Raw genomic sequence first — 12352 nt, forward strand, 5'->3', positions numbered from 1 at the left:
GGGCTATACGGGCTGCTGCGGGCTATAGGGGCTGCTGCGGGCTATACGGGCTGCTGCGGGCTATAGGGGCTGCTGCGGGCTATACGGGCTACTGCGGGCTATAGGGGCTGCTGCGGGCTATACGGGCTGCTGCGGGCTATAGGGGCTGCTGCGGGCTATACGGGCTACTGCGGGCTATAGGGGCTGCTGCGGGCTATACGGGCTGCTGTGGGCTATAGGGGCTGCTGCGAGCTATACGGGCTGCTGCGGGCTATACGGGCTGCTGCGGGCTATAGGGGCTGCTGCGGGCTATACGGGCTGCTGCAGGCTATAGGGGCTGCTGCGGGCTATACGGGCTGCTGTGGGCTATACGGGCTGCTGCGGGCTACAGGGTCTGCTGCGGGCTATAGGGGCTGCTGTGGGCTATAGGGGCTGCTGCGGGCTATACGGGCTGCTGCGGGCTATACAAGCTGCTGTGGGCTATAGGGGCTGCTGCAGGCTATAGGGGCTGCTGTGGGCTATAGGGGCTGCTGCGGGCTATACGGGCCCGGGCTGCTAATGGCTTTAAGCGGCTGCTAATTGATCCGTGCAGTCACTGTAATTACAGGTCTGGATACGGTAAAACACCGGCAAGGCATTCACCGCTGCGGGAGGAGAAATCCAAATCACGGGTTAATTGATCTTCGGGCAGCCGGCACTGAAAGCCCCGCACAGCCCTGTCCCTCATCGCTGAGGATTTTCCATTGCGCCCAGAAAAAAGGCAAAGTTTTCTGCGGAAACGTGCTGATTTTAGGAACATTTGATGGGAGGGAGGGTGGCTGCTTTGCTCTTTTTATCTATTTCTTTGCATTTTGCCTTCAAACCCAGGCTGAGCCATTGCACAGCTCCCTGACTTTGCCCACGCTGCACTGGACCATCACGGCAGCCCCTAATAAAAAGGTGCCCAACGGAAAGCACTGGGTATCTTTGCAATTAATTAGACTTAACGACCACCTCCAGCAGCATCAGCACCTGCAGCCAAGTGTTGCAGGGTGTTGTACGGGCCACCACGAAAAGCTGCGTCGTGCATGAACAGGAACCTGCTCCGGTCCTTCTTCCTAGCGCAACTCATTTAATTATCCTAATTATCTTACCCTCAATTATCCTAATTCTCATGGTAAGGGGCTGCGTGGGACCGAGGGGGAGTGGGCTCAGCCCCCAGCTCCTGCCCACGGCCAGGGGCTCCCAGCAAGAGCCGGACAGAGGATGGAGAAGGGAACGAGCAGGGGAAGGAGAAGGAGTTGGGTTCGGGGACAGCGCTCGGAGTGAGAAGCTGTAGGAAGACGACACTGTTTGCAATAACCTCCCAACCTTCGTTAATACCGCTGCCACAGCGCGTATGTTCTGCGTTAATTAAAACAAATGGTACATGACAGAGCGGGGAGGTGCAATAATGCCATTATTTCTCCATGCTTGCACCTCCCCAGGCTTCATCCTTGAGGAGTGAGGTACTGGGTGCCAGCACCCATCCTGCCAGGACCGGGGGGCTCTGAGCAGCCGAAGGTCCCCCGACCTGCTGCCTCCCATCAGGGACCTGGTGCCGAAAGCAAGAAGGATGCTCGGGGCTCCGCGGCCGCTGATCCCCTCCGGACCCCACGCCGGGGCTACGGCAAAGCCTCTGCGGCCACGAGGGTCCACGTGCCACATCCACGCAGGGACACGCCGAGGGCAAGGAGGGCCCTGGGGCCGGGAAAAGCACCCAGCAAAGAGATGAACCCTCCTCTCCCACAATGAGCAGCCGCAAGCAACAGAGAGGTACCGACCGACGGCGAATCAAGGGTTTTGCTAAAATGCCTCATCTGCAGAGGCTGTTCCTCCCCCCTCCCACACCTCCCCCTGCCTCCATCCAACAGCATTCCCAAAAGACTAAACACCTTTGGTTTCCATGGCAGCCTGATTTTCAATGAGCATCCTTCAAGTCCTAACCGGAAAGAAAGTGTTTCATTAATGCGTACAGGACACACTGGCATCTCCCCGGGGCGACAGTATCCTTCCCCCAAAACTAGCACCTTCTGCCCATGTTTTTTCTATTTTATGGACTGATGGGAGCCAGCAGCCTTCACTCCCGCCGGAGCCGTGGGAAGGGGCTGGCCGGGCGCTGCCGCTCGCTCCTGGGGATGGAGTTTGCTTGCGGCCAGGACAGAGAATCGGGCTGCTTTTATTTGGAGGAGATTAAATAAATAAAGCGCTGTTGAGCATCAGGAGGAGGCACAGGGAGGCTTCCCTCAGCCCAGCGGCCCGGGGACAGTGACACCTCCCCGGCTGTCCCCTCCCGAGCTGTCCTGGATACAAACCCCTTGCTTTCTTTTGCCTGCCACCGGCCGGGCTCTGCGTCTCGTCTCCCTTTTATCACAAGCCCAGCCGTTTGCACACTCCCGGTTTGCCCGTTTCTTTCGGGTTTAACCCCATTTAGTGGCTCTGCCGGGCAGAGGGTGCCCGGAGCTGGGAAACGGGAAACTAATGCACCCACAGATTAGAAGCACGGCACTTCGGTCTGCAGGATTTCATCAGAAAAATGCCCATCTAAGCGTCAAAAACATTCCCCACCAGCCCAGGAGTGCCCGGGCAGGGCCAAGCACCACGTGTTTGCTATGTGATGTCCAAATAAACGAATGATTAAGCAGAAGCAGGGAATTTTTTGTGCAGAGGATGCCCGGGGGAGGATGCGGAGGACACGCTGATGCAGGACAACCCAGACCCTTCAAAGATTTTTTAAAAGACTCCAGGTCACGGCACAGCCTTGGCCCTGGCTTTTCCCAGCCCGGGGGATAATTGCCGTCCAGCCGTGACGTACCCTTTCGCTGACCCCGCCAGGCTCCCGGCCGCCCTCCAGAATTTGGCAAGGACAGATATACGGCTGTAACTCAGGGGGCTCCTAAAAGCAGGTCACGCCGAAACAATAAAGCTTTGTCGGCTGCAAAGAGGGAACGAAGCCGCGGTCAGCCCCGAACGCTGCGGCGGGATTTACTGCCTGCAGATGGGCCGGCGGCTGCGGATGAGGCACCGAGCATCGCCCCGGGCAGTCCGGGGAATGGGGAGCCGGGAAAGTCTCCCCACAGCCGGGACACTCGGTTTGGTTTTCTGTTTGCACGTGCAGCAGCAGCTTTAGCTGCGAGAGGCTCCTCTCCGCAGACCAGGACTTGGGAGGGCTCAGGTGGGGAAGGAATGGGTCCAACACTTGGCTGCCCGGACTTGTTCCCCCTGCCGCTGGGATGCCTAAATCTGGAGCTACGGGAGACGAGCTGAGCCCCAGGGCAGGGTTTGGCCCCAGGGAGGTTTGCTCTCCATCGCCACGTCACCCGACCATGGGTGAGCCCGGCCGTGAGGATCCAAGTGTCTCAGAGGGACCTGGCCCTCAGACCTCCATCACGGAAAGGAAGGAGGGACGCGGCCATGCCAGCAGCACTTATTTATCAGCCGTGTTTATCCCAGAGGTTAGGAAGGAGCCACAGGGACACGGTAAAGAGCTTCTCCACGCACCAAGGGGTGGGTCAAGGAGTATCAAAGGTAAATGCAGATAAAGATACTGCATAGGATACAGTTGAGATAGATAAAAGGTATTCTTTTTTAGAAGATCACCTAATGCAAGTTCATTTTAGCATATAATGACTGTCCGCCTTAGCGGCTCCTTCTCCACTTCTCTGCTTTTGAGAGGACACACAATTCTTCATTAAGACTCAAGGGCTTCAAGCACCAGAAAAAACCCCAACACACTTTCACTTGCCCAGTGCCCATAATGCCGTCTGCACTGCTTTTTAATAGAGAAAAGGATATTTTCCTAATCCTTCTGCAAAACCGGTGCAGTTTTCATAGCCGAATTTCAGACCGGCCTTGCTCCGCCAGCCCGGACACGTTTCTACAGCACAGGCAGCCCACGAGCGCTTGCAGCAAAGCCTCCAGCCCTTGCACGAGCAGCTCTCTGCCAGGATAGAAAAACCATTAGAGCTCCCAAGAGCAGAAACACATTGGAAGCCCGTAACATCATTAAATGAATATTCATAAATTATTTTGCTACATAAACAATATTAATATCACACCTTCCACCTTCAAAAGCTCATCGCAGGCATGGATTCATTAAGACCCCAGACTTCCAGAAAAGACCGCTCGCAGACTTTCAGTTACATTTAAACTCAGCGACTTTATTAAACACTAGCAATATATTTATTTTAATAGAGTACAAAGCCTGGATTTGGCCACCCTAAAACACCACTCGGAGTGCCGAATCTCCGAATAACCCGATCAAACAAAGCTAATGTGTGCAATATATCTTGGGTGAGTAATATACAGCCACATTTCCTGCTCCATTTACCCAGTTTTAACTACACCTGACCTACTCTTATCCTAATAGAAAACGGCTGCTCTTCTCATTGCCCCGTCCTCCACACATGTTTTTCTGATAATGGCCAAACCTAAATCACTTCCCTTTCTCCTAAGTGCTGGGCACCAGCTGTCTTGTGACATTTAACTACAACAAGTCCTTTTGCAGGACCTCCAGGTTAGTTCCTGGGGCTCTGGACCTCCATCCCTGTGTCCTGTCTCCGTCCTGCATCCGGCATCGGACCTAAGGCATTAGGTTGAGTGCCGGGTCCTGCACTTGGGTCACAACCACCCCAGGCAACGCTGCAGGCTTGGGGAAGAGCGGCTGGAAAGCTGCCCGGAGGAAAAGGACCTGGGGGTGCTGGTCGACAGCCGGCTGAACATGAGCCGGCCGTGTGCCCAGTGGCCAAGAAGGCCAACGGCATCCTGGCCTGTATCAGAAGTCGTGTGGCCAGCAGGAGCAGGGAGGTGATCGTGCCCCTGTACTCGGCACTGGTGAGGCTGCACCTCGAATCCTGTGTTCAGTTTTGGGCCCCTCACTACAAGAAGGACACGGAGGTGCTGGAGCGTGTCCAGAGGAGGGCAACGAAGCTGGTGAAGGGCCTGGAGCACAAGTCTGATGGGGAGCGGCTGAGGAACTGGGGTTGTTTAGTCTGGAGAAGAGGAAGCTGAGGGGAGTCCTCATCGCGCTCTACAACTCCCTGAAAGGAGGTTGTAGCGAGGTGGGTGTTGGTCTCTTTTGCCGAGTAACAGCGGTAGGACAAGAGGAAATGGCCTCAAGTTGCGCCAGGGGAGGTTTAGATTGAACATTAGGAGAAATTTCTTCACCCAAAGGGTTGTCAAGCGCTGGAACAGGCTGCCCAGGGAAGCGGCTGAGTCCCCATCCCTGGAGGTATTTAAAAGACGTGTAGATGTGGTGCTTAGGGACACGGTTTAGTGGTGGACTTGGCAGTGCCGGGTTAATGGTTGGACTCGATGATCTTAAAGGTCTTTTCCAACCTAAACGATTCTATGATTCTACGATCCCAGCTCTGTGGGATTTCCCTGCTCGGCCTCACCCAGGAGGTACGTGGAGGAAGACCTGGGAAATGCCCCAGTTCTTGCTGCTTTTGGCTTTGCAAGCCAACGTCTCCCGCATCAGCGAGGATGACGCTTGCGAGCGTGCACGATGCATCAGCTCGCACCGGGGTGAGAGGTTCCCCCCAGCCTGTGAGCATCACCTCACAGAGCAGGTTCAGTTTTGGCAGTGAAAAAGTCAGGGAAAAAATCTGCTTCCAACAGTGTTTTTCCCCCCATGGAGCTTAGCTCGTAGTGATCCATCGAGGTGGATTTAAAGCTTCCTGAGCAGCATGCTTAAATGGCCAATTTGACCAGAAAATGTGCTCGATTCACAAGTGCTGGCTGCGTTTCTCCAGCGCTGAGAAATCACAGCTATATTTCATTATTGTTACTAATTGCTACAAAGTATTATGGCGAGGCGATGGCACAGGCGGAAAGAAATATATACCATTTGCAGTATATCGACCCTGGAGAAAATTTCCCAAGCTTGCTTAGGGGTGCAGAAATTGGTGCTTGGTGCAAATAAATGAGCAAAAGCATTTTCTGAAGGAATTAGCGCATGGCACAAGCAAATTGCAGCAATTGTCTCTCTCCTTTCTAAGTGCTGAATTGCCTCTATAATTCCCCATCATTTAGCTGCATAAATCTTGCACAAATAAACCGGCAATTTGCATATGCACAGAAAAGAAATTATAGAAACACGAGGAAAGAAGTTATATTTTTTTCTTCTCGAGCTGGAAATAAATATGCATTGCTTACTGCCTAAGCTGTGTTTGGCCCAGCTCAGAAATAAAAATTTAGGAAACCCTTTAATTTTCAATAATAAATACATATCAGAGGATGAAAAACATAATTTGTGGCATATGGAAGCCCATAGTTACTGGGTTGTTGCGCCACGAAGTGCGATGGCTGCGGTGGGGGGGTGGTGCGTGCATGCGGAGGGTGCAGCGTTACGGGCGATGCTGATGCCCTTCGTGACCGGGCACGGGATGCAGCTCGCCGGCGGGGCGGCTGGTGGGAAGAGCGATGCTGTGGGCGTGAGCGCAGATGCCTCCGGTGCGGTTTAATCCAGCCCTTACTGAAATAAATGGAGAGGCTTTGGGGGAAGCAAACGCCTCTTGAAGGCAACAGCCCTTTACGAATCATCTCGATTTTCAGTCCATGAAATGCCTATTCGTTGCAATTTCTCCGGCGGACTCTGAGGTCTTCACTACTACAAAAAGCCCAGAGTCAAGCCCAGAAATAATTAAATTATATCTCTGAATTATTGAGCCATAACGCGCCGGCTGGCCTTATACCCCATGGGTGGAAGAAGGCACCAGTGGGCAGCAGGCGGTGGGAGCGACTCCGATAGTCCGACTGTTCGTCATGGCGGGGAGGCTTCCCAGCGGAGCAAAATTGCTCCGATTAACTCCCCGTGTGACTGATCTCATTCTGGAATAAGAGGGTGTTATTCCAAAACACCATAATCCCCTTCCAAATTACTTAATCACATTTGGACTAATGTGCTTTTCTTCCAAAACATTCATATAGGAAAAAAATCGGGGGTGAAAAAAATTCAATCAGAAGCAGCCCTTTAGAATAACATCTCATGCAGAAGAGCTCTCAGTGGGGACATGCGATACTGGGTGGGTTTACAAAGATTTAATAAATCGCTATTTGCAGTAATTCCTGCAGGCTGGGAGAGCGGTGTGACCGAGAGGCACGTGGCATCTCTTCCTTCCTCGCTTTGTCTCCAAAGCCACGAACCTCCAAAGCTGTCCTGCTATGGATATTTTTTAGTGCTGGTGCTTCAAGCACCCACCCGTTTCCCTCGTGGTCCCTATGGACCATATAACGTGGCACCTCTCCACGCCACACGGCTGGAGCGTTGCTGCAAAGCCGCTGCTCAGGGATGTGTCAGTCAGGCCAAGCTGGAAAGCTAAAAGAAGGTGACATTTTAGCCTTGGAGGTGAAATGAATTATGCTTCTTTAAAGGAAAAGAGAGTGGGAGAGAGAGGGAAAATTCAATTTAAACCACAGATCTTTACCAAAGCCGCTCGTTAGCAGTTTCGGTCGGTATAATGACACTAACGCTGCTTGCAGAATAAACGCCCCTGGTTTGGCAATCTACCCGGTTTGGAAGGGGGCTGCGGGAGCGACGTTCGTTGTCCTGCTCAGACTGTGGTGGTGACAGGTTCGGCCGGAGCTGCAAGGGCTGCGTTGCAGACAAAAGGGCCGTCTAAGTTCCATGGCACTGGTGGAAAATTGGAGAAAGACCTTATTTCATCAAGGGGTCCTCCTGTGCCATCTGCTGCACCAGGTCCTCTTGGTTTCACTGCCACGGACCAAAGCGGCGTTTCATTTCGCCTTCCCTCTCCCCAAAATCCAATTGCCAACAGTGGCGGTGCCACCCGGGAAGACCCAGACTGTGTCCCCAGGAGAAGGTGCCACCAAGACCTGCTGGCTCCTGTCCCACAGCCTCTCGCTCTCCTTGGCATCGCCCACACCGCCAGGGCAGGAGGAGCCTCGTGTCGGGGAGGAGGAACAAACAGCGACCTGGGATGAAAGCACGGGCTCTCACATCTTTCATCCATTAACTAATCATTCCTCCTGCACGACACATGCGCCAATTCATCATATGTGATCAATACCTTCCTTGAGGCCCCAGGATGATGAACGTCTCTGCTGATATTCAAAAGACCTTGAGAGAACAGGGGCAGCTCCCCCAGGCACGGGTCAAAGAGCCGAGACTGAAGCACTGTGTAAGGTGATACGTGGTCCCAAGATCTCTCCATAAGGCACGGAGAAATATTTTTGGCTAGAAAGCTTCTCCAGCAACATGAGGGAAGATTTTAGATCATGCAGAGTCTGGAAGCTGATGCTGGGTCAAGAGGACCTGGATTTTGTGTGCCAGGCTGGAGCAAAAGGCTGTGACACCCGCCTGCAAAAGGGCAACGTGGTTTCCCATCCCATGCTCTTGCTCTGGGCTGAGGGTCATCTCACGGCATCACTTTGGGTGTAGTCAGAGATGGAGTCAGAGACTGTGATCTCCATCCTCCTGTGTTCGTGTAGCCCACGAGCCCCATGCGCTCCTGCGTGGCTCCTCTCTCAGGTGCCGTCCCTTGCTCAACCCATGCCCAGCCTTTGGTCATATAACGAGTCTGTGGCAGGGTAAGGACCAACGCGCAGCCTCTCCAAATCGCCGTGCTAACCTTCATCTCGCCAGCCCAGCAGGACCAGGGGCTGCCCTCCTCCTGCACGAGGCATTTCTGCCTTCAGCCACGGCTCTCTCCTTCGCCCGTTTCCAGCAGGAAAATAAACCCCAGTCCCGCTCCATGCGCAATGCAAACAAGGCTCAGCACGGAGGCTGCCCGTGGGCTACGATGCACAGGGTTTACTTTTCTCAGAAGGGGGGGGAAAAAAGATAACTAAAGCAGCATCCCCACCTTCAGACTCCGGAGAAAGTGAAAACCAACCCTTTAAGAGAGCTGTTTGTCCTGCAAAGCTCCACGTTTTGCCCCAAAAGTGATAATTAAAAGAAACATTGAGAACCAGGAAAGCTCCTATAGTAGCTGCTTGCGTGATTTAGGTTAAAAATAATTGCTGTCCAGGCTTATCTGCCTGACATAAGTAATCAGATAACAGAGTACTTATAAGCTGTCATTTCCTATGAGCATATTTTAACATGGCCTTTATAATTTGACCTTTATATCTGCAGCGGCTTCATCCATTCCCTGCTCCTGTGATGGATTTATTTTTGAAGATCGGACGCGTGCTTGCCAGTCCGTGGGTGAGGATGCTGCACAGCAGACACGTTACAGACCCAGCGGTTTCTCCAGAGAGGAGAGACCCTTCTCCCAGTTGCTGGTGGCTCCGCTGATGGCAGAGGTGCCAGACCCGGACCCTGCTGCAGCTCCACCAAAATTAATCTAGAGGGTTAAATGTATTGTTTGCGCCAAGGGAAATTATTGATGGGCACTAGAAAAGGTTGGGCCGTGCATGGCAACACACCACTGGCCTTGTTATATGAGATATATTCATATATATTCGTATTCACATTTCCCCCCCCCAGACTGGAGAAGCCTGAAGATCCCTTCTGGTACATCTCAAAGAGCAGGAGATGTGCTTCCCGACTGGTGGGGGAAGCACCTCCTTGCCTCCTGAAGCCTGGAGAAGGCCAAAAGCAAAATGCCAAGAAGGAAAAGAAGCCAGGAGATTTAGATCACCGTCACTATTTTCAGACATGAAGACAGCTACAGGGAGACACTGATGCCTGTGCCCAACAAACCCTAGGAGGCACAGCAGGGACTGGAGTCCTTCACGGCTGAACGGCTCTGAGTAAATAGAAAACCAAAAATCTAAGACAACATAGACTACTTCCTTTCCTTTTTTATGAATCCCAGACTTGGGTAGGCTCCCTCTTCCCCTCGACATCCCTTGAGACGCAATTTGACTTTGCAGGAGTTGTCAGATTTCTAAAGTAAGCGATTTCATTTTTACACCTCATTCAATATATTTTATCGAATCTTCCTTCCTTTTAGAAAACATTTTCAAACTCCCCTCACAACTGATGGATTTGTTTTTCTTTTATTGTCATAACTTCCTTAATGACATAAAGACCCTAACTTTAAGAGTAAGTAGGGATTGCTAAAAAAATAGTTTGTATTTATTGCAGTGGTGTCTGGGAGGCTGCTGCTAAGGCAATATTTCTTTGCATCTTAAAAATCTGCATGTCGACCAAGAGGCATGAACCTGCTATAGGAAACCAGCAAAGCGTTGCCATTTTCAGATGCGGTACTCAAAAATAAAGTCTCTATTTACTTGTTGTGCCTCTAAGAAGAGGCACCGAAACGTTAAAACAAGCCCCCCACGACTAAAGAGCAAACCCGGGCTAAAACCCACACCGCCACCACGCAAAGGGCTCCAAGGCTTTCATGTCTGAGGAGCTGTAGTAATGCAAAATATTGTTATTAATAATAAAATCCTGACTTAAGCAGGGTACAAAACTGCGCTTCAGGGAAACGTGGATCCTCATAATCTTTTCTGGTTCCCTGGAGCCTGACCTCCACCGTGTATTATTAAGCTTCCTCTCTGCAAGGCTCCTCTTTAATCCCAGGCATAGGAAGACCTGGGTATCTTTAAAGACAGAGGTGGTTTTTATCTCAGTTAGGGATGTTTGTTATTGATTTTATTTATTCATGGGAAGTCAGCAGCGCTGTGCTATCACATTTTTCTGTGAGAAAAAAAAGGCAACGCGATATCAACTCAAGAGCAAGGAAGCCACCAGGCACCCATCAGCGCAGTGGTCCTTTTTCCTCGCAAACCAAGAAGTCAAGCAAAGATGACAACGTTTGCACATGCGGTTTTCGATGGCCGATGGTGCTGCACCCAGGTATGTGACAGGCACCAAGCAGCCTGGCCGTGCTCAGCATCTCTGCGCGGTTCCGGCTAAATGTGCTTTGCATCAGGCTCCTCTGATAGGAGTCAGAGCACCAGCTCGACTCCCACCAAGCTTCACCTCCCAGTTTGGCCACCGAGATGCTTTTCCCTGTTTGCTGTGGCACCCTGGGTCCCTCTTTTGCTCTGTACCTGAGAAGGCAAGGGTGAGGATTTCACTGCTCCTGTTTGGGTGCGGATGGTGCTGGGGCACATGGTCGGGCCGGCTGCCCTGGGTGCATGGAGCTGGGAGGGAAAGAGAGGAGAGGGGGCATGGACTCAGCTACCCGTGTCATGAGCTGTGGAGGGCTCAGCGTGGGCCAGGTTGCTGGTTTTTGCATTCCCTCAGCCAAATAAGAAGCAAATATTCCCTCTACAGCCCCTCTGCCAAAGCAGACTTCCCAGGATGGTTTAAAGGGTCCGAAACATTAGGTCTTGCAGTGGCTTTAACGTTTGCAGAGCTATTACGTGTCTCCAAGGATGGAAATCTCTATTTTATGGAACCTGAAAGCTTTAGAGAGCTCTGTCCCTCTCTTCGTGCAGATAAAGTCAGACACTGGGGTCAGAGTTATTTCGGTAGAAGGACACATAGACTAAGAGGTCTTCTGCTTTAAGGGACCAGGCTGAAAATCCTGGAAGCTGCCAGCCAGGTACTCTTCCTGCTGAGATTCCCCAAATTATGAAGCAGAACAATAAAGCTGAACCTCACCTCCAGCTGGCAATGGTGGGAGCTCTCCTGCCCAGCTCCTCTAGCACTCCACACCCTTGGGGTATGTGGAAAACCCAACAGGGCAATTCATCATTTTGATCTTAGAGGTCTTTTCCAACCTTAATGATTCTATGATTCTGTGATTCTGCGATCCCTTGACATGGATGGGACCTACCTTGGATTGAACAGATGCTGTATCACCCACTCAACCAGCCTTTCCACCAAGAGCTGCCTTCCCACCACGCCTCGAGCAAGCCCCCAGTACATTTGCCGTGGTTGCCTGCTGGTAGCTCGAGGTGGATTTGATGAGCTGAGAAGGACCATCAGTCCCATATAAAAGCCTGGGCTGTGTTAGATCTTCAATTGCTTTCAGAAGTGGGACAGATGGAAACAGCTGCTGCAGAACAGAGCTGTTTCCCATCAGGTAGACAAAGCGAAGGGTCTCTTCCGAGCTTGCCAGGAGTTTGTTTCATCGGCGAGTTTGTCTCTTTTCAGGGGAGGCAGAATAGCTCTTAATAGGATTTCAGGACCGGTTTATCTATCAAGGACGAAATCCCACAATGAGACAATATCACGGAGAGATTATGCCGTGTTCTCTGAAGGAGAGATCACAAGATTATCCTCAAACGAGGCTTGTTTATGTTGAGCTAATGACAGATAATTGGTAACCCCCTTTGCATAGCTGAGTGACCCAGCGAGCGCTCGGAAAGTAGAAAAGCAGCAGCACTTCCAAAGAGAAGGAATCCAAGGTCTGACGTCGACTCGATCTGAAAGAAAAACTTCTGGAAAGGATCAGGGCAAGGCCATGAATTTATGAAGTCGTTGTTTGGC

This window comes from Calonectris borealis, chromosome 11 (genome assembly GCF_964195595.1).
Source record: "Calonectris borealis chromosome 11, bCalBor7.hap1.2, whole genome shotgun sequence".
In the NCBI taxonomy this organism is placed as follows: Eukaryota; Metazoa; Chordata; class Aves; order Procellariiformes; family Procellariidae; genus Calonectris; species Calonectris borealis.